The sequence below is a fragment of the Hemitrygon akajei genome, unplaced genomic scaffold, assembly GCF_048418815.1.
Source record: "Hemitrygon akajei unplaced genomic scaffold, sHemAka1.3 Scf000037, whole genome shotgun sequence".
NCBI classification, from domain to species: Eukaryota; Metazoa; Chordata; class Chondrichthyes; order Myliobatiformes; family Dasyatidae; genus Hemitrygon; species Hemitrygon akajei.
In genome coordinates, this window is record NW_027331923.1 from 9,358,062 (window position 1) to 9,379,422 (window position 21,361).

Here is a 21,361-nt window from a genome sequence, read left to right on the forward strand (position 1 = left end):
CCCGGGAGTGTGTGATGGGAATGTGTGGAAGTAGATTCACTCTGTGCCTGATCCCCAGGAGTATGTGATGGGACGGTTTGGATGGAGACTCATTCTGTGAGTGACCCCGGGAGTGTGTGATGTGGCGGTGTGTAATGAGATTCACTCTGTGTCTGACCACGGGGGTTTTTTGATGTGACCGTGTGGATGGAGATTCACTCTGTGTCTGACCCCCGGATTGTGAGATGGTACGGTGAGGAGCGAGATTCACTCTGTGTCTGACGCCGGGAGTGTGTGATGAGGCGGTGTGGAGTGGGATTCTCTCAGTGTCTGACAACTGAATTGTGTGATGCGAATGTGTGGATGGAGATTCATTCTGTGTCTGACCCCGGGAGTGTGCGATGTGCCGGTGTGGATGGAGACTCATTCTGTGTCTGATACACGGAGTGTGTGATGTGGCGGTGTGGAATGAGATTCACTCTGTGTATGACCACGGGAGTTTCTGATGTGACGGTGTGGATGGAGATTCACTCAGTGCCTGACCCCGGGAGTGTGTGATGGGACGGTGTGGTTGGAGATTCACTGTGTGTCTGACCCCGTTAATGTGTGATTGTACGTTGCGGAGATAGATTCACTCAGTGTCTGACCCCGGGAATGGGTGATGGGAAGGTGTGGATGGATATTCACTGTGTTTCTGACCCCAGCAGTGTATGATGGGACGGTTTGGATGGAGATTCACTCTGTTTCTGACAATCAGATTGTGAGATGGTACGGTGAGGAGCGAGATTCACTCTGTGTCAGTCACCGGGAGTGTGTGTTTTGGGACGGTTCGGAAGGAGATTCACTCTGTGTTTGAAACTGGTAGTGTTTGATACGACCGCGTAGAGGGAGACTAACTCTGTCTCTGACACGTGCAGTGCCTGATGGGACTTTGCAGAGGTAGATTCACTCAGACGCTGACCCCGGGATTGTGTGATGGAAAGGCGTGGAGGGATATTCACTCTAGGTGTGTCCCGGGAGTCTGTGATGGGACGGTGCGCACCTATATTGACTCTGTGTTTGAACCCGGTAGTGTTTGATGGGACGGCGTAGAGGTAGACTCTCTCTGTCTCTGACACCGGGAGGGTGTGATGGGACTGTGCGGATGGAGTTTCACTCTGTGTCTGACCCCGTTAGTGTGTGATGGGACTTTGCGAACGTAGATTCACTCAGACTCTGACCCCGGGATTGTGTGATGGAAAGGCGTGGTGATAGATTCACTCAGTGTCTGACACTGGGCGTGTGTGATAGGAAGGTCTGGAGGTAGATTCACACAGTGCCTAACCCCGGAAGTGTTAGATGTGCCGGTGTGCAATGAGATTCACTCTGTGTATGATTACGGGAGTTTCTGATGTGACGTTGTGGATGGAGATTCACTCTGTGTCTGTCCCCGGGAGTTTGTGATGGGACGGTGCGGATGGAGATTCACTCTGTGTCTGACCCCGGGAGTGTGTGATGGTACGGTGTGGAGGGAGATTCACTCTGTGTCAGACACCCGGATTGTGAGATGGTACGGTGAGGAGCGAGATTTACTCTGTGTCTGACACCGGGAGTATGTGATGGGACGGTTCGGAGGTAGATTCACACAGTGCCTGACCCCGGAAGTGTGTGTGGGACGGTGTGGAGGGAGATTCACTCTGTGTCTGACCCCGGGAGTGTGTGATGGGAAGGTGTGTAGGTAGATTCACACAGTGCCTGACCCCGGAAGTGTGTGTGGGATGGTGTGGAGGGAGATTCGCTCTGTGTCTGACCCCGGGAGTGTGTGATGGGAAGGTGTGGAGGTAGATTCACTCTGTGCCTGACCCCAGGACGGTGTGATGGGACGGTTTGGATGGAGACTCATTCTGTGAGTGACCCCGGGAGTGTGTGATGTGGCGGTGTGTAATGAGATTCACTCTGTGTCTGACCACGGGGGTTTTTTGATGTGACTGTGTGGATGGAGGTTCACTCTGTGTCTGACCCCCGGATTGTGAGATGGTACGGTGAGCAGCGAGATTCACTCTGTGTCTGACGCCGGGAGTGTGTGATGAGGCGGTGTGGAGTGGGATTCTCTCAGTGTCTGACACATGAATTGTGTGATGAGATTGTGTGGATGGAGATTCATTCTGTGTCTGACCCCGGGAGTGTGCGATGTGCCGGTGTGCAATGAGATTCACTCTGTGTATGACCACGGGAGTTTCTGATATGACGTTGTGGATGGAGATTTACTCTGCGTCTGACACCGGCAGTGTGTGATGGAACGGTGTGGAGGTAGATTCACTCAGTGCCTGACCCCGGAAGTGTGTGATGGGGCGGTGCAGATGGAGATTCACTCTGTGTCTGACCCCGGGAGTATGTGATGGGAAGGTGTGCAGGGAGATTCACTCTGTGTCTGACCCCGGGAGTGTGTGATGGGAAGGTGTGGATGAATATTCACACTGTGTCTGACCCCAGCCGTGTTTGATGGGACGATGGGGAGATAGATTCACTCTGTGTTTGACACCGGAAGTGTTTGATGGGACGGTGCGGAAGGAGATTCACTCTGAGTCTGACGCCAGGAGTTTCTGATGGGACGGAATGGATGGAGATTCACTCTGTGTCTGACCCCCGGATTGTGTGACTGTACGGTGAGTAGCGAGATTCACTCTGTGTCTGGCCGCAGCCCAGTTTGTTGGGACGATGGGGAGGGCGAATCACTCTGTGTCTGACCCCCGGACTGTGTAACTGTACGGTGAGGAGTGAGTTTCACTCTGTGTCTGCCGCAGCCCAGTTGGATGGGACGATGTGAATTTAGATTTACTCTGTGTCTGACCCCCGGGTGTGTGTGATGGTACGCTGAGGAGCTAGTTTCACTCTGTGTCTGACCCGGGGAGTGTGTGATGGGAAGGTGTGGAGGTAGATTCACACAGTGCCTAACCCCGGAAGTGTGTGATGGGACGGTGTGGATGGAGACTCATTCTGTGTCTGATACACGGAGTGTGTGATGTGGCGGTGCGGAATGAGATTCACTCTGTGTATGACCACGGGAGTTTCTGATGTGACGGTGTGGATGGAGATTCACTCAGTGCCTGACCCCGGGAGTGTGTGATGGGACGGTGTGGTTGGAGATTCAGTGTGTCTGACCCCGTTAATGTGTGATTGTACGTTGCGGAGATAGAATCACTCAGTGTCTGACCCCGGGAATGGGTGATGGGAAGGTGTGGATGGAGATTCACTCTGTTTCTGACCCTCAGATTGTGAGATGGTACGGTGAGGAGCGAGATTCACTCTGTGTCAGTCACCGGGAGTGTGTGTTTTGGGACGGTTTGGAAGGAGATTCACTCCGTGTTTGAAACTGGTAGTGTTTGATACGACCGCGTAGAGGGAGACTAACTCTGTCTCTGACACGTGCAGTGCCTGATGGGACTTTGCAGAGGTAGATTCACTCAGACTCTGACCCCGGGATTGTGTGATGGAAAGGCGTGGTGATAGATTCACTCAGTGTCTGACACTGGGCGTGTGTGATGGGAAGGTCTGGAGGTAGATTCACACAGTGCCTGACCCCGGAAGTGTTAGATGTGCCGGTGTGCAATGAGATTCACTCTGTGTATGATTACGGGAGTTTCTGATGTGACGTTGTGGATGGAGATTCACTCTGTGTCTGTCCCCGGGAGTTTGTGATGGGACGGTGCGGATGGAGATTCACTCTGTGTCTGACCCCGGGAGTGTGTGATGGTACGGTGTGGAGGGATATTCACTCTATGTGTGTCCCGGGAGTCTGTGATGGGACGGTGCGCACCTATATTGACTCTGTGTTTGAACCCGGTAGTGTTTGATGGGACGGCGTAGAGGTAGACTCTCTGTTTCTCTGACACCGGGAGGGTGTGATGGGACTGTGCGGATGGAGTTTCACTCTGTGTCTGACCCCGTTAGTGTGTGATGGGACTTTGCGAACGTAGTTTCACTCAGACTCTGACCCCGGGATTGTGTGATGGAAAGGCGTGGTGATAGATTCACTCAGTGTCTGACACTGGGCGTGTGTGATGGGAAGGTCTGGAGGTAGATTCACACAGTGCCTGAACCCGGAAGTGTTAGATGTGCCGGTGTGCAATGAGATTCACTCTGTGTATGATTACGGGAGTTTCTGATGTGACGTTGTGGATGGAGATTCACTCTGTGTCTGTCCCCGGGAGTTTGTGATGGGACGGTGCGGATGGAGTTTCACTCTGTGTCTGACCCCGTTAGTGTGTGATGGGACTTTGCGAACGTAGATTCACTCAGACTCTGACCCCTTGATTGTGTGATGGAAAGGCGTGGTGATAGATTCACTCAGTGTCTGACACTGGGCGTGTGTGATGGGAAGGTCTGGAGGTAGATTCACACAGTGCCTGACCCCGGAAGTGTTAGATGTGCCGGTGTGCAATGAGATTCACTCTGTGTATGATTACGGGAGTTTCTGATGTGACGTTGTGGATGGAGATTCACTCTGTGTCTGTCCCCGGGAGTTTGTGTTGGGACGGTGCGGATGGAGATTCACTCTGTGTCTGACCCCGGGAGTGTGTGATGGTACGGTGTGGAGGGAGATTCACTCTGTGTCAGACCCCCGGATTGTGAGATGGTACGGTGAGGAGCGAGATTTACTCTGTGTCTGACACCGGATGTGTGTGATGGGATTTTGCGGTTGCTGATTCGCTCAGTGTCTGACCCCGGGAGTTTGTTATATGGCGGTGTGGATGAGATTCACTCTCTGTCTGACCACCGTAGTGTGTGATGGGACCGTGTGGAGGGAGATTCACTCACTGCCTGACCCCGGGAGTGTGAGATGGGACCGTCTTTAGGTAGATTCACTCTGTGTTTGAACTCGGTATTGTTTGATGGGACGGCGTTAAGGGATCTCACTCTGTCTCTGACACCAGGAGTGTGTGATGGGACGGTGTGATGGAGATTCATTCTGTGTCTGACCCCGTGAGTGTGTGAAGTGGCGGTGTGGAATGCGATTCACTCTGTGTCTGACCACGGGAGTGTGTGATAGGAAGGTGTGGATGGAGATTCACTCTGTTTCTGTCCCTCGGATTGTGAGATGGTACGGTGAGGAGCGAGATACACTCTGTGTCAGTCACCGGGAGTGTGTGTTTTGGGACGGTTTGGAAGGAGATTCACTCTGTGTTTGAACCTGGTAGTGTTTGATGGGACCGCGTAGAGGGAGACTCACTCTGTCTCTGACACGTGCAGTGCCTTATGGGACTTTGCGGAGGTAGATTCACTCAGACTCTGACCCCGGGATTGTGCGATGGAAAGGCGTAGAGGGATATTGACTCTTTGTGTGCCCCGGGAGTCTGTGATCGGACGGTGCGCACCTATATTGACTCTGTGTTTGAACCCGGTAGTGTTTGATGGGACGGCGTAGAGGTAGACTCACTCTGTCTCTGACACTGGGAGGGTGTGTTGGGAATGTGCGGATGGAGTTTCCCTCTGAGTCTGACCCCGTTAGTGTTTGATGGGACTTTGCGAACGTAGATTCACTCAGACTCTGACACCGGGATTGTGTGATGGAAAGGCGTGGAGGGATATTCACACTATGTGTGTCCCCGTGAGTCTGTGATGGGACGGTGCGCACCTATATTGACTCTGTGTTTGAACCCGGTAGTGTTTGATGGGACGGCGTAGAGGTAGACTCACTCTGTCTCTGACACCGGGAGTGTGTGATGGGACAGTGTGGAGATAGATTCACTCTGTTTCTGACCCCGGGACATTGTGCTGGGACGATGTGGTTTAGATTCACTCGTTGACTGACCCCGGGTGTGTGTTATGAGACTATGCGGATGTAGATCTACTCTGTGTTTGAACCCGGTAGTGTTTGATGGGACCGCGTAGAGGGAGACTCACTCTGTCTCTGACACGTGCAGTGCCTGATGGGACTTTGCGGAGGTAGATTTACTCAGACTCTGACCTCGGGATTGTGTGATGGAAAGGCGTGGAGGGATATTCACTCTATGTGTGTCCCCTGGAGTCTGTGATGGGACGGTGCGCACCTATATTGACTCTGTGTTTGAACCCTGTAGTGTTTGATGGGACGGCGTAGCGGTAGACTCACTCTTTCTCTGACACCGGGAGGGTGTGAGGGGACTGTGCGGATGGCGTTTCACTCTGTGTCTGACCCCGTTAGTGTGTGATGGGACTTTGCGGTCGTAGATTCACTCAGACTCTGACCCCGGGATTGGGTGATGGAAAGGCGTGGAGGGATATTCACTCTATGTCTGTCCCGGGAGTCTGTGATGGGACGGTTCGCACCTATATTGACTCTGTGTTTGAACCCGGTAGTGTTTGATGGGGCGGCGTAGAGGTAGACTCACTCTGTCTCTGACACCGGGAGTGTGTGATGGGACGGTGTGGTGTTAGATTCGCCTGTTGACTGTCCCCGGGTGTGTGTGATGGGACTGTGCGGATGGAGATTCACTCTGTGTCTGACACCGTTATTGTGTGATGGGACTTTGCGGAAGTAGATTCACTCAGACTCTGACCCCGAGATTGTGTGATGGAAAGGCGTGGAGGGATATTCCCTCTATCTGTGTCCCCGGGACTCTGTGATGGGACGGTGCGCACCTATATTGACTCTGTGTTTGAACCCGGTAGTGTTTGATGGGACGGCGTAGAGGTAGACTCTCTGTGTCTCTGACACCGGGAGGGTGTGATGGGACTGTGCGGATGGAGTTTCACTCTGTGTCTGACCCCGTTAGTGTGTGATGGGACTTTGCGAACGTAGATTCACTCAGACTCTGACCCCGGGATTGTGTGATGGAAAGGCGTGGTGATAGATTCACTCAGTGTCTGACACTGGGCGTGTGTGATGGGAAGGTCTGGAGGTAGATTCACACAGTGCCTGACCCCGGAAGTGTTAGATGTGCCGGTGTGCAATGAGATTCACTCTGTGTATGATTACGGGAGTTTCTGATGTGACGTTGTGGATGGAGATTCACTCTGTGTCTGTCCCCGGGAGTTTGTGTTGGGACGGTGCGGATGGAGATTCACTCTGTGTCTGACCCCGGGAGTGTGTGATGGTACGGTGTGGAGGGAGATTCACTCTGTGTCAGACCCCCGGATTGTGAGATGGTACGGTGAGGAGCGAGATTTACTCTGTGTCTGACACCGGATGTGTGTGATGGGATTTTGCGGTTGCTGATTCGCTCAGTGTCTGACCCCGGGAGTTTGTTATATGGCGGTGTGGATGAGATTCACTCTCTGTCTGACCACCGTAGTGTGTGATGGGACCGTGTGGAGGGAGATTCACTCACTGCCTGACCCCGGGAGTGTGAGATGGGACCGTCTTTAGGTAGATTCACTCTGTGTTTGAACTCGGTATTGTTTGATGGGACCGCGTTAAGGGATCTCACTCTGTCTCTGACACCAGGAGTGTGTGATGGGACGGTGTGATGGAGATTCATTCTGTGTCTGACCCCGTGAGTGTGTGAAGTGGCGGTGTGGAATGCGATTCACTCTGTGTCTGACCACGGGAGTGTGTGATAGGAAGGTGTGGATGGAGATTCACTCTGTTTCTGTCCCTTGGATTGTGAGATGGTACGGTGATGAGCGAGATACACTCTGTGTCAGTCACCGGGAGTGTGTGTTTTGGGACGGTTTGGAAGGAGATTCACTCTGTGTTTGAACCTGGTAGTGTTTGATGGGACCGCGTAGAGGGAGACTCACTCTGTCTCTGACACGTGCAGTGCCTTATGGGACTTTGCGGAGGTAGATTCACTCAGACTCTGACCCCGGGATTGTGCGATGGAAAGGCGTAGAGGGATATTCACTCTTTGTGTGTCCCGGGAGTCTGTGATCGGACGGTGCGCACCTATATTGACTCTGTGTTTGAACCCGGTAGTGTTTGATGGGACGGCGTAGAGGTAGACTCACTCTGTCTCTGACACTGGGAGGGTGTGATGGGAATGTGCGGATGGAGTTTCCCTCTGAGTCTGACCCCGTTAGTGTTTGATGGGACTTTGCGAACGTAGATTCACTCAGACTCTGACACCGGGATTGTGTGATGGAAAGGCGTGGAGGGATATTCACACTATGTGTGTCCCCGTGAGTCTGTGATGGGACGGTGCGCACCTATATTGACTCTGTGTTTGAACCCGGTAGTGTTTGATGGGACGGCGTAGAGGTAGACTCTCTGTGTCTCTGACACCGGGAGGGTGTGATGGGACTGTGCGGATGGAGTTTCCCTCTGAGTCTGACCCCATTAGTGTGTGATGGGACTTTGCGAACGTAGATTCACTCAGACTCTGACCCCGGGATTGTGTGATGGAAAGGCGTGGTGATAGATTCACTCAGTGTCTGACACTGGGCGTGTGTGATGGGAAGGTCTGGAGGTAGATTCACACAGTGCCTGACCCCGGAAGAGTTAGATGTGCCGGTGTGCAATGAGATTCACTCTGTGTATGATTACGGGAGTTTCTGATGTGACGTTGTGGATGGAGATTCACTCTGTGTCTGTCCCCGGGAGTTTGTGATGGGACGGTGCGGATGGAGATTCACTCTGTGTCTGACCCCGGGAGTGTGTGATGGTACGGTGTGGAGGGATATTCACTCTATGTGTGTCCCGGGAGTCTGTGATGGGACGGTGCGCACCTATATTGACTCTGTGTTTGAACCCGGTAGTGTTTGATGGGGCTGCGTAGAGGTAGACTCACTCTGTCTCTGACACCGGGAGTGTGTGATGGGACGGTGTGGTGTTAGATTCGCCTGTTGACTGTCCCCGGGTGTGTGTGATGGGACTGTGCGGATGGAGATTCACTCTGTGTCTGACACCGTTATTGTGTGATGGGACTTTGCGGAAGTGGATTCACTCAGACTCTGACCCCGAGATTGTGTGATGGAAAGGCGTGGAGGGATATTCACTCTATCTGTGTCCCCGGGACTCTGTGATGGGACGGTGCGCACCTATATTGACTCTGTGTTTGAACCCGGTAGTGTTTGATGGGACGGCGTAGAGGTAGACTCTCTGTGTCTCTGACACCGGGAGGGTGTGATGGGACTGTGCGGATGGAGTTTCACTCTGTGTCTGACCCCGTTAGTGTGTGATGGGACTTTGCGAACGTAGTTTCACTCAGACTCTGACCCCGGGATTGTGTGATGGAAAGGCGTGGTGATAGATTCACTCAGTGTCTGACACTGGGCGTGTGTGATGGGAAGGTCTGGAGGTAGATTCACACAGTGCCTGAACCCGGAAGTGTTAGATGTGCCGGTGTGCAATGAGATTCACTCTGTGTATGATTACGGGAGTTTCTGATGTGACGTTGTGGATGGAGATTCACTCTGTGTCTGTCCCCGGGAGTTTGTGATGGGACGGTGCGGATGGAGTTTCACTCTGTGTCTGACCCCGTTAGTGTGTGATGGGACTTTGCGAACGTAGATTCACTCAGACTCTGACCCCTTGATTGTGTGATGGAAAGGCGTGGTGATAGATTCACTCAGTGTCTGACACTGGGCGTGTGTGATGGGAAGGTCTGGAGGTAGATTCACACAGTGCCTGACCCCGGAAGTGTTAGATGTGCCGGTGTGCAATGAGATTCACTCTGTGTATGATTACGGGAGTTTCTGATGTGACGTTGTGGATGGAGATTCACTCTGTGTCTGTCCCCGGGAGTTTGTGTTGGGACGGTGCGGATGGAGATTCACTCTGTGTCTGACCCCGGGAGTGTGTGATGGTACGGTGTGGAGGGAGATTCACTCTGTGTCAGACCCCCGGATTGTGAGATGGTACGGTGAGGAGCGAGATTTACTCTGTGTCTGACACCGGATGTGTGTGATGGGATTTTGCGGTTGCTGATTCGCTCAGTGTCTGACCCCGGGAGTTTGTTATATGGCGGTGTGGATGAGATTCACTCTCTGTCTGACCACCGTAGTGTGTGATGGGACCGTGTGGAGGGAGATTCACTCACTGCCTGACCCCGGGAGTGTGAGATGGGACCGTCTTTAGGTAGATTCACTCTGTGTTTGAACTCGGTATTGTTTGATGGGACCGCGTTAAGGGATCTCACTCTGTCTCTGACACCAGGAGTGTGTGATGGGACGGTGTGATGGAGATTCATTCTGTGTCTGACCCCGTGAGTGTGTGAAGTGGCGGTGTGGAATGCGATTCACTCTGTGTCTGACCACGGGAGTGTGTGATAGGAAGGTGTGGATGGAGATTCACTCTGTTTCTGTCCCTTGGATTGTGAGATGGTACGGTGATGAGCGAGATACACTCTGTGTCAGTCACCGGGAGTGTGTGTTTTGGGACGGTTTGGAAGGAGATTCACTCTGTGTTTGAACCTGGTAGTGTTTGATGGGACCGCGTAGAGGGAGACTCACTCTGTCTCTGACACGTGCAGTGCCTTATGGGACTTTGCGGAGGTAGATTCACTCAGACTCTGACCCCGGGATTGTGCGATGGAAAGGCGTAGAGGGATATTCACTCTTTGTGTGTCCCGGGAGTCTGTGATCGGACGGTGCGCACCTATATTGACTCTGTGTTTGAACCCGGTAGTGTTTGATGGGACGGCGTAGAGGTAGACTCACTCTGTCTCTGACACTGGGAGGGTGTGATGGGAATGTGCGGATGGAGTTTCCCTCTGAGTCTGACCCCGTTAGTGTTTGATGGGACTTTGCGAACGTAGATTCACTCAGACTCTGACACCGGGATTGTGTGATGGAAAGGCGTGGAGGGATATTCACACTATGTGTGTCCCCGTGAGTCTGTGATGGGACGGTGCGCACCTATATTGACTCTGTGTTTGAACCCGGTAGTGTTTGATGGGACGGCGTAGAGGTAGACTCTCTGTGTCTCTGACACCGGGAGGGTGTGATGGGACTGTGCGGATGGAGTTTCCCTCTGAGTCTGACCCCATTAGTGTGTGATGGGACTTTGCGAACGTAGATTCACTCAGACTCTGACCCCGGGATTGTGTGATGGAAAGGCGTGGTGATAGATTCACTCAGTGTCTGACACTGGGCGTGTGTGATGGGAAGGTCTGGAGGTAGATTCACACAGTGCCTGACCCCGGAAGAGTTAGATGTGCCGGTGTGCAATGAGATTCACTCTGTGTATGATTACGGGAGTTTCTGATGTGACGTTGTGGATGGAGATTCACTCTGTGTCTGTCCCCGGGAGTTTGTGATGGGACGGTGCGGATGGAGATTCACTCTGTGTCTGACCCCGGGAGTGTGTGATGGTACGGTGTGGAGGGATATTCACTCTATGTGTGTCCCGGGAGTCTGTGATGGGACGGTGCGCACCTATATTGACTCTGTGTTTGAACCCGGTAGTGTTTGATGGGGCTGCGTAGAGGTAGACTCACTCTGTCTCTGACACCGGGAGTGTGTGATGGGACGGTGTGGTGTTAGATTCGCCTGTTGACTGTCCCCGGGTGTGTGTGATGGGACTGTGCGGATGGAGATTCACTCTGTGTCTGACACCGTTATTGTGTGATGGGACTTTGCGGAAGTGGATTCACTCAGACTCTGACCCCGAGATTGTGTGATGGAAAGGCGTGGAGGGATATTCACTCTATCTGTGTCCCCGGGACTCTGTGATGGGACGGTGCGCACCTATATTGACTCTGTGTTTGAACCCGGTAGTGTTTGATGGGACGGCGTAGAGGTAGACTCTCTGTGTCTCTGACACCGGGAGGGTGTGATGGGACTGTGCGGATGGAGTTTCACTCTGTGTCTGACCCCGTTAGTGTGTGATGGGACTTTGCGAACGTAGTTTCACTCAGACTCTGACCCCGGGATTGTGTGATGGAAAGGCGTGGTGATAGATTCACTCAGTGTCTGACACTGGGCGTGTGTGATGGGAAGGTCTGGAGGTAGATTCACACAGTGCCTGAACCCGGAAGTGTTAGATGTGCCGGTGTGCAATGAGATTCACTCTGTGTATGATTACGGGAGTTTCTGATGTGACGTTGTGGATGGAGATTCACTCTGTGTCTGTCCCCGGGAGTTTGTGATGGGACGGTGCGGATGGAGTTTCACTCTGTGTCTGACCCCGTTAGTGTGTGATGGGACTTTGCGAACGTAGATTCACTCAGACTCTGACCCCTTGATTGTGTGATGGAAAGGCGTGGTGATAGATTCACTCAGTGTCTGACACTGGGCGTGTGTGATGGGAAGGTCTGGAGGTAGATTCACACAGTGCCTGACCCCGGAAGTGTTAGATGTGCCGGTGTGCAATGAGATTCACTCTGTGTATGATTACGGGAGTTTCTGATGTGACGTTGTGGATGGAGATTCACTCTGTGTCTGTCCCCGGGAGTTTGTGTTGGGACGGTGCGGATGGAGATTCACTCTGTGTCTGACCCCGGGAGTGTGTGATGGTACGGTGTGGAGGGAGATTCACTCTGTGTCAGACCCCCGGATTGTGAGATGGTACGGTGAGGAGCGAGATTTACTCTGTGTCTGACACCGGATGTGTGTGATGGGATTTTGCGGTTGCTGATTCGCTCAGTGTCTGACCCCGGGAGTTTGTTATATGGCGGTGTGGATGAGATTCACTCTCTGTCTGACCACCGTAGTGTGTGATGGGACCGTGTGGAGGGAGATTCACTCACTGCCTGACCCCGGGAGTGTGAGATGGGACCGTCTTTAGGTAGATTCACTCTGTGTTTGAACTCGGTATTGTTTGATGGGACCGCGTTAAGGGATCTCACTCTGTCTCTGACACCAGGAGTGTGTGATGGGACGGTGTGATGGAGATTCATTCTGTGTCTGACCCCGTGAGTGTGTGAAGTGGCGGTGTGGAATGCGATTCACTCTGTGTCTGACCACGGGAGTGTGTGATAGGAAGGTGTGGATGGAGATTCACTCTGTTTCTGTCCCTTGGATTGTGAGATGGTACGGTGATGAGCGAGATACACTCTGTGTCAGTCACCGGGAGTGTGTGTTTTGGGACGGTTTGGAAGGAGATTCACTCTGTGTTTGAACCTGGTAGTGTTTGATGGGACCGCGTAGAGGGAGACTCACTCTGTCTCTGACACGTGCAGTGCCTTATGGGACTTTGCGGAGGTAGATTCACTCAGACTCTGACCCCGGGATTGTGCGATGGAAAGGCGTAGAGGGATATTCACTCTTTGTGTGTCCCGGGAGTCTGTGATCGGACGGTGCGCACCTATATTGACTCTGTGTTTGAACCCGGTAGTGTTTGATGGGACGGCGTAGAGGTAGACTCACTCTGTCTCTGACACTGGGAGGGTGTGATGGGAATGTGCGGATGGAGTTTCCCTCTGAGTCTGACCCCGTTAGTGTTTGATGGGACTTTGCGAACGTAGATTCACTCAGACTCTGACACCGGGATTGTGTGATGGAAAGGCGTGGAGGGATATTCACACTATGTGTGTCCCCGTGAGTCTGTGATGGGACGGTGCGCACCTATATTGACTCTGTGTTTGAACCCGGTAGTGTTTGATGGGACGGCGTAGAGGTAGACTCTCTGTGTCTCTGACACCGGGAGGGTGTGATGGGACTGTGCGGATGGAGTTTCCCTCTGAGTCTGACCCCATTAGTGTGTGATGGGACTTTGCGAACGTAGATTCACTCAGACTCTGACCCCGGGATTGTGTGATGGAAAGGCGTGGTGATAGATTCACTCAGTGTCTGACACTGGGCGTGTGTGATGGGAAGGTCTGGAGGTAGATTCACACAGTGCCTGACCCCGGAAGAGTTAGATGTGCCGGTGTGCAATGAGATTCACTCTGTGTATGATTACGGGAGTTTCTGATGTGACGTTGTGGATGGAGATTCACTCTGTGTCTGTCCCCGGGAGTTTGTGATGGGACGGTGCGGATGGAGATTCACTCTGTGTCTGACCCCGGGAGTGTGTGATGGTACGGTGTGGAGGGATATTCACTCTATGTGTGTCCCGGGAGTCTGTGATGGGACGGTGCGCACCTATATTGACTCTGTGTTTGAACCCGGTAGTGTTTGATGGGGCTGCGTAGAGGTAGACTCACTCTGTCTCTGACACCGGGAGTGTGTGATGGGACGGTGTGGTGTTAGATTCGCCTGTTGACTGTCCCCGGGTGTGTGTGATGGGACTGTGCGGATGGAGATTCACTCTGTGTCTGACACCGTTATTGTGTGATGGGACTTTGCGGAAGTGGATTCACTCAGACTCTGACCCCGAGATTGTGTGATGGAAAGGCGTGGAGGGATATTCACTCTATCTGTGTCCCCGGGACTCTGTGATGGGACGGTGCGCACCTATATTGACTCTGTGTTTGAACCCGGTAGTGTTTGATGGGACGGCGTAGAGGTAGACTCTCTGTGTCTCTGACACCGGGAGGGTGTGATGGGACTGTGCGGATGGAGTTTCACTCTGTGTCTGACCCCGTTAGTGTGTGATGGGACTTTGCGAACGTAGTTTCACTCAGACTCTGACCCCGGGATTGTGTGATGGAAAGGCGTGGTGATAGATTCACTCAGTGTCTGACACTGGGCGTGTGTGATGGGAAGGTCTGGAGGTAGATTCACACAGTGCCTGAACCCGGAAGTGTTAGATGTGCCGGTGTGCAATGAGATTCACTCTGTGTATGATTACGGGAGTTTCTGATGTGACGTTGTGGATGGAGATTCACTCTGTGTCTGTCCCCGGGAGTTTGTGATGGGACGGTGCGGATGGAGTTTCACTCTGTGTCTGACCCCGTTAGTGTGTGATGGGACTTTGCGAACGTAGATTCACTCAGACTCTGACCCCTTGATTGTGTGATGGAAAGGCGTGGTGATAGATTCACTCAGTGTCTGACACTGGGCGTGTGTGATGGGAAGGTCTGGAGGTAGATTCACACAGTGCCTGACCCCGGAAGTGTTAGATGTGCCGGTGTGCAATGAGATTCACTCTGTGTATGATTACGGGAGTTTCTGATGTGACGTTGTGGATGGAGATTCACTCTGTGTCTGTCCCCGGGAGTTTGTGTTGGGACGGTGCGGATGGAGATTCACTCTGTGTCTGACCCCGGGAGTGTGTGATGGTACGGTGTGGAGGGAGATTCACTCTGTGTCAGACCCCCGGATTGTGAGATGGTACGGTGAGGAGCGAGATTTACTCTGTGTCTGACACCGGATGTGTGTGATGGGATTTTGCGGTTGCTGATTCGCTCAGTGTCTGACCCCGGGAGTTTGTTATATGGCGGTGTGGATGAGATTCACTCTCTGTCTGACCACCGTAGTGTGTGATGGGACCGTGTGGAGGGAGATTCACTCACTGCCTGACCCCGGGAGTGTGAGATGGGACCGTCTTTAGGTAGATTCACTCTGTGTTTGAACTCGGTATTGTTTTATGGGACGGCGTTAAGGGATCTCACTCTGTCTCTGACACCAGGAGTGTGTGATGGGACGGTGTGATGGAGATTCATTCTGTGTCTGACCCCGTGAGTGTGTGAAGTGGCGGTGTGGAATGCGATTCACTCTGTGTCTGACCACGGGAGTGTGTGATAGGAAGGTGTGGATGGAGATTCACTCTGTTTCTGTCCCTCGGATTGTGAGATGGTACGGTGAGGAGCGAGATACACTCTGTGTCAGTCACCGGGAGTGTGTGTTTTGGGACGGTTTGGAAGGAGATTCACTCTGTGTTTGAACCTGGTAGTGTTTGATGGGACCGCGTAGAGGGAGACTCACTCTGTCTCTGACACGTGCAGTGCCTTATGGGACTTTGCGGAGGTAGATTCACTCAGACTCTGACCCCGGGATTGTGCGATGGAAAGGCGTAGAGGGATATTCACTCTTTGTGTGCCCCGGGAGTCTGTGATCGGACGGTGCGCACCTATATTGACTCTGTGTTTGAACCCGGTAGTGTTTGATGGGACGGCGTAGAGGTAGACTCACTCTGTCTCTGACACTGGGAGGGTGTGTTGGGAATGTGCGGATGGAGTTTCCCTCTGAGTCTGACCCCGTTAGTGTTTGATGGGACTTTGCGAACGTAGATTCACTCAGACTCTGACACCGGGATTGTGTGATGGAAAGGCGTGGAGGGATATTCACACTATGTGTGTCCCCGTGAGTCTGTGATGGGACGGTGCGCACCTATATTGACTCTGTGTTTGAACCCGGTAGTGTTTGATGGGACGGCGTAGAGGTAGACTCACTCTGTCTCTGACACCGGGAGTGTGTGATGGGACAGTGTGGAGATAGATTCACTCTGTTTCTGACCCCGGGACATTGTGCTGGGACGATGTGGTTTAGATTCACTCGTTGACTGACCCCGGGTGTGTGTTATGAGACTATGCGGATGTAGATCTACTCTGTGTTTGAACCCGGTAGTGTTTGATGGGACCGCGTAGAGGGAGACTCACTCTGTCTCTGACACGTGCAGTGCCTGATGGGACTTTGCGGAGGTAGATTTACTCAGACTCTGACCTCGGGATTGTGTGATGGAAAGGCGTGGAGGGATATTCACTCTATGCGTGTCCCCTGGAGTCTGTGATGGGACGGTGCGCACCTATATTGACTCTGTGTTTGAACCCTGTAGTGTTTGATGGGACGGCGTAGCGGTAGACTCACTCTTTCTCTGACACCGGGAGGGTGTGAGGGGACTGTGCGGATGGCGTTTCACTCTGTGTCTGACCCCGTTAGTGTGTGATGGGACTTTGCGGTCGTAGATTCACTCAGACTCTGACCCCGGGATTGGGTGATGGAAAGGCGTGGAGGGATATTCACTCTATGTCTGTCCCGGGAGTCTGTGATGGGACGGTTCGCACCTATATTGACTCTGTGTTTGAACCCGGTAGTGTTTGATGGGGCGGCGTAGAGGTAGACTCACTCTGTCTCTGACACCGGGAGTGTGTGATGGGACGGTGTGGTGTTAGATTCGCCTGTTGACTGTCCCCGGGAGGGTGTGATGGGACGGTGTGGATGGAGATTCACTCAGACTCTGACCCCGAGATTGTGTGATGGAAAGGCGTGGAGGGATATTCCCTCTATCTGTGTCCCCGGGACTCTGTGATGGGACGGTGCGCACCTATATTGACTCTGTGTTTGAACCCGGTAGTGTTTGATGGGACGGCGTAGAGGTAGACTCTCTGTGTCTCTGACACCGGGAGGGTGTGATGGGACTGTGCGGATGGAGTTTCACTCTGTGTCTGACCCCGTTAGTGTGTGATGGGACTTTGCGAACGTAGATTCACTCAGACTCTGACCCCGGGATTGTGTGATGGAAAGGCGTGGTGATAGATTCACTCAGTGTCTGACACTGGGCGTGTGTGATGGGAAGGTCTGGAGGTAGATTCACACAGTGCCTGACCCCGGAAGTGTTAGATGTGCCGGTGTGCAATGAGATTCACTCTGTGTATGATTACGGGAGTTTCTGATGTGACGTTGTGGATGGAGATTCACTCTGTGTCTGTCCCCGGGAGTTTGTGTTGGGACGGTGCGGATGGAGATTCACTCTGTGTCTGACCCCGGGAGTGTGTGATGGTACGGTGTGGAGGGAGATTCACTCTGTGTCAGACCCCCGGATTGTGAGATGGTACGGTGAGGAGCGAGATTTACTCTGTGTCTGACACCGGATGTGTGTGATGGGATTTTGCGGTTGCTGATTCGCTCAGTGTCTGACCCCGGGAGTTTGTTATATGGCGGTGTGGATGAGATTCACTCTCTGTCTGACCACCGTAGTGTGTGATGGGACCGTGTGGAGGGAGATTCACTCACTGCCTGACCCCGGGAGTGTGAGATCGGACCGTCTTTAGGTAGATTCACTCTGTGTTTGAACTCGGTATTGTTTGATGGGACCGCGTTAAGGGATCTCACTCTGTCTCTGACACCAGGAGTGTGTGATGGGACGGTGTGATGGAGATTCATTCTGTGTCTGACCCCGTGAGTGTGTGAAGTGGCGGTGTGGAATGCGATTCACTCTGTGTCTGACCACGGGAGTGTGTGATAGGAAGGTGTGGATGGAGATTCACTCTGTTTCTGTCCCTTGGATTGTGAGATGGTACGGTGATGAGCGAGATACACTCTGTGTCAGTCACCGGGAGTGTGTGTTTTGGGACGGTTTGGAAGGAGATTCACTCTGTGTTTGAACCTGGTAGTGTTTGATGGGACCGCGTAGAGGGAGACTCACTCTGTCTCTGACACGTGCAGTGCCTTATGGGACTTTGCGGAGGTAGATTCACTCAGACTCTGACCCCGGGATTGTGCGATGGAAAGGCGTAGAGGGATATTCACTCTTTGTGTGTCCCGGGAGTCTGTGATCGGACGGTGCGCACCTATATTGACTCTGTGTTTGAACCCGGTAGTGTTTGATGGGACGGCGTAGAGGTAGACTCACTCTGTCTCTGACACTGGGAGGGTGTGATGGGAATGTGCGGATGGAGTTTCCCTCTGAGTCTGACCCCGTTAGTGTTTGATGGGACTTTGCGAACGTAGATTGACTCAGACTCTGACACCGGGATTGTGTGATGGAAAGGCGTGGAGGGATATTCACTCTATGTCTGTCCCGGGACATTGTGATGGGACGGTGTGGTGTTAGATTCGCCTGTTGACTGTCCCCGGGTGTGTGTGATGGGACTGTGCGGATGGAGATTCACTCTGTGTCTGACACCGTTATTGTGTGATGGGACTTTGCGGAAGTAGATTCACTCAGACTCTGACCCCGAGATTGTGTGATGGAAAGGCGTGGAGGGATATTCACTCTATCTGTGTCCCCGGGACTCTGTGATGGGACGGTGCGCACCTATATTGACTCTGTGTTTGAACCCGGTAGTGTTTGATGGGACGGCGTAGAGGTAGACTCTCTGTGTCTCTGACACCGGGAGGGTGTGATGGGACTGTGCGGATGGAGTTTCACTCTGTGTCTGACCCCGTTAGTGTGTGATGGGACTTTGCGAACGTAGATTCACTCAGACTCTGACCCCGGGATTGTGTGATGGAAAGGCGTGGTGATAGATTCACTCAGTGTCTGACACTGGGCGTGTGTGATGGGAAGGTCTGGAGGTAGATTCACACAGTGCCTGACCCCGGAAGTGTTAGATGTGCCGGTGTGCAATGAGATTCACTCTGTGTATGATTACGGGAGTTTCTGATGTGACGTTGTGGATGGAGATTCACTCTGTGTCTGTCCCCGGGAGTTTGTGATGGGACGGTGCGGATGGAGATTCACTCTGTGTCTGACCCCGGGAGTGTGTGATGGTACGGTGTGGAGGGATATTCACTCTATGTGTGTCCCGGGAGTCTGTGATGGGACGGTGCGCACCTATATTGACTCTGTGTTTGAACCCGGTAGTGTTTGATGGGGCGGCGTAGAGGTAGACTCACTCTGTCTCTGACACCGGGAGTGTGTGATGGGACGGTGTGGTGTTAGATTCGCCTGTTGACTGGCCCCGGGTGTGTGTGATGGGACTGTGCGGATGGAGATTCACTCTGTGTCTGACACCGTTATTGTGTGATGGGACTTTGCGGAAGTAGATTCTCTCAGACTCTGACCCCGAGATTGTGTGATGGAAAGGCGTGGAGGGATATTCACTCTATCTGTGTCCCCGGGACTCTGTGATGGGACGGTGCGCACCTATATTGACTCTGTGTTTGAACCCGGTAGTGTTTGATGGGACGGCGTAGAGGTAGACTCTCTGTGTCTCTGACACCGGGAGGGTGTGATGGGACTGTGCGGATGGAGTTTCACTCTGTGTCTGACCCCGTTAGTGTGTGATGGGACTTTGCGAACGTAGTTTCACTCAGACTCTGACCCCGGGATTGTGTGATGGAAAGGCGTGGTGATAGATTCACTCAGTGTCTGACACTGGGCGTGTGTGATGGGAAGGTCTGGAGGTAGATTCACACAGTGCCTGACCCCGGAAGTGTTAGATGTGCCGGTGTGCAATGAGATTCACTCTGTGTATGATTACGGGAGTTTCTGATGTGACGTTGTGGATGGAGATTCACTCTGTGTCTGTCCCCGGGAGTTTGTGTTGGGACGGTGCGGATGGAGATTCAATCTGTGTCTGACCCCGGGAGTGTGTGATGGTACGGTGTGGAGGGATATTCACTCTATGTGTGTCCCGGGAGTCTGTGATGGGACGGTGCGCACCTATATTGACTCTGTGTTTGAACCCGGTAGTGTTTGATGGGACGGCGTAGAGGTAGACTCTCTGTGTCTCTGACACCGGGAGGGTGTGATGGGACTGTGCGGATGGAGTTTCACTCTGTGTCTGACCCCGTTAGTGTGTGATGGGACTTTGCGAACGTAGATTCACTCAGACTCTGACCCCGGGATTGTGTGATGGAAAGGCGTGGTGATAGATTCACTCAGTGTCTGACACTGGGCGTGTGTGATGGGAAGGTCTGGAGGTAGATTCACACATTGCCTGACCCCGGAAGTGTTAGATGTGCCGGTGTGCAATGAGATTCACTCTGTGTATGATTACGGGAGTTTCTGATGTGACGTTGTGGATGGAGATTCACTCTGTGTCTGTCCCCGGGAGTTTGTGTTGGGACGGTGCGGATGGAGACTCACTCTGTGTCTGACCCCGGGAGTGTGTGATGGTACGGTGTGGAGGGAGATTCACTCTGTGTCAGACCCCCGGATTGTGAGATGGTACGGTGAGGAGCGAGATTTACTCTGTGTCTGACACCGGATGTGTGTGATGGGATTTTGCGGTTGCTGATTCGCTCAGTGTCTGACCCCGGGAGTTTGTTATATGGCGGTGTGGATGAGATTCACTCTCTGTCTGACCACCGTAGTGTGTGATGGGACCGTGTGGAGGGAGATTCACTCACTGCCTGACCCCGGGAGTGTGAGATCGGACCGTCTTTAGGTAGATTCACTCTGTGTTTGAACTCGGTATTGTTTGATGGGACAGCGTTAAGGGATCTCACTCTGTCTCTGACACCAGGAGTGTGTGATGGGACGGTGTGATGGAGATTCATTCTCTGTCTGACCCCGTGAGTGTGTGAAGTGGCGGTGTGGAATGCGATTCACTCTGTGTCTGACCACGGGAGTGTGTGATAGGAAGATGTGGATGGAGATTCACTCTGTTTCTGTCCCTTGGATTGTGAGATGGTACGGTGATGAGCGAGATACACTCTGTGTCAGTCACCGGGAGTGTGTGTTTTGGGACGGTTTGGAAGGAGATTCACTCTGTGTTTGAACCTGGTAGTGTTTGATGGGACCGCGTAGAGGGAGACTCACTCTGTCTCTGACACGTGCAGTGCCTTATGGGACTTTGCGGAGGTAGATTCACTCAGACTCTGACCCCGGGATTGTGCGATGGAAAGGCGTAGAGGGATATTCACTCTTTGTGTGTCCCGGGAGTCTGTGATCGGACGGTGCGCACCTATATTGACTCTGTGTTTGAACCCGGTAGTGTTTGATGGGACGGCGTAGAGGTAGACTCACTCTGTCTCTGACACTGGGAGGGTG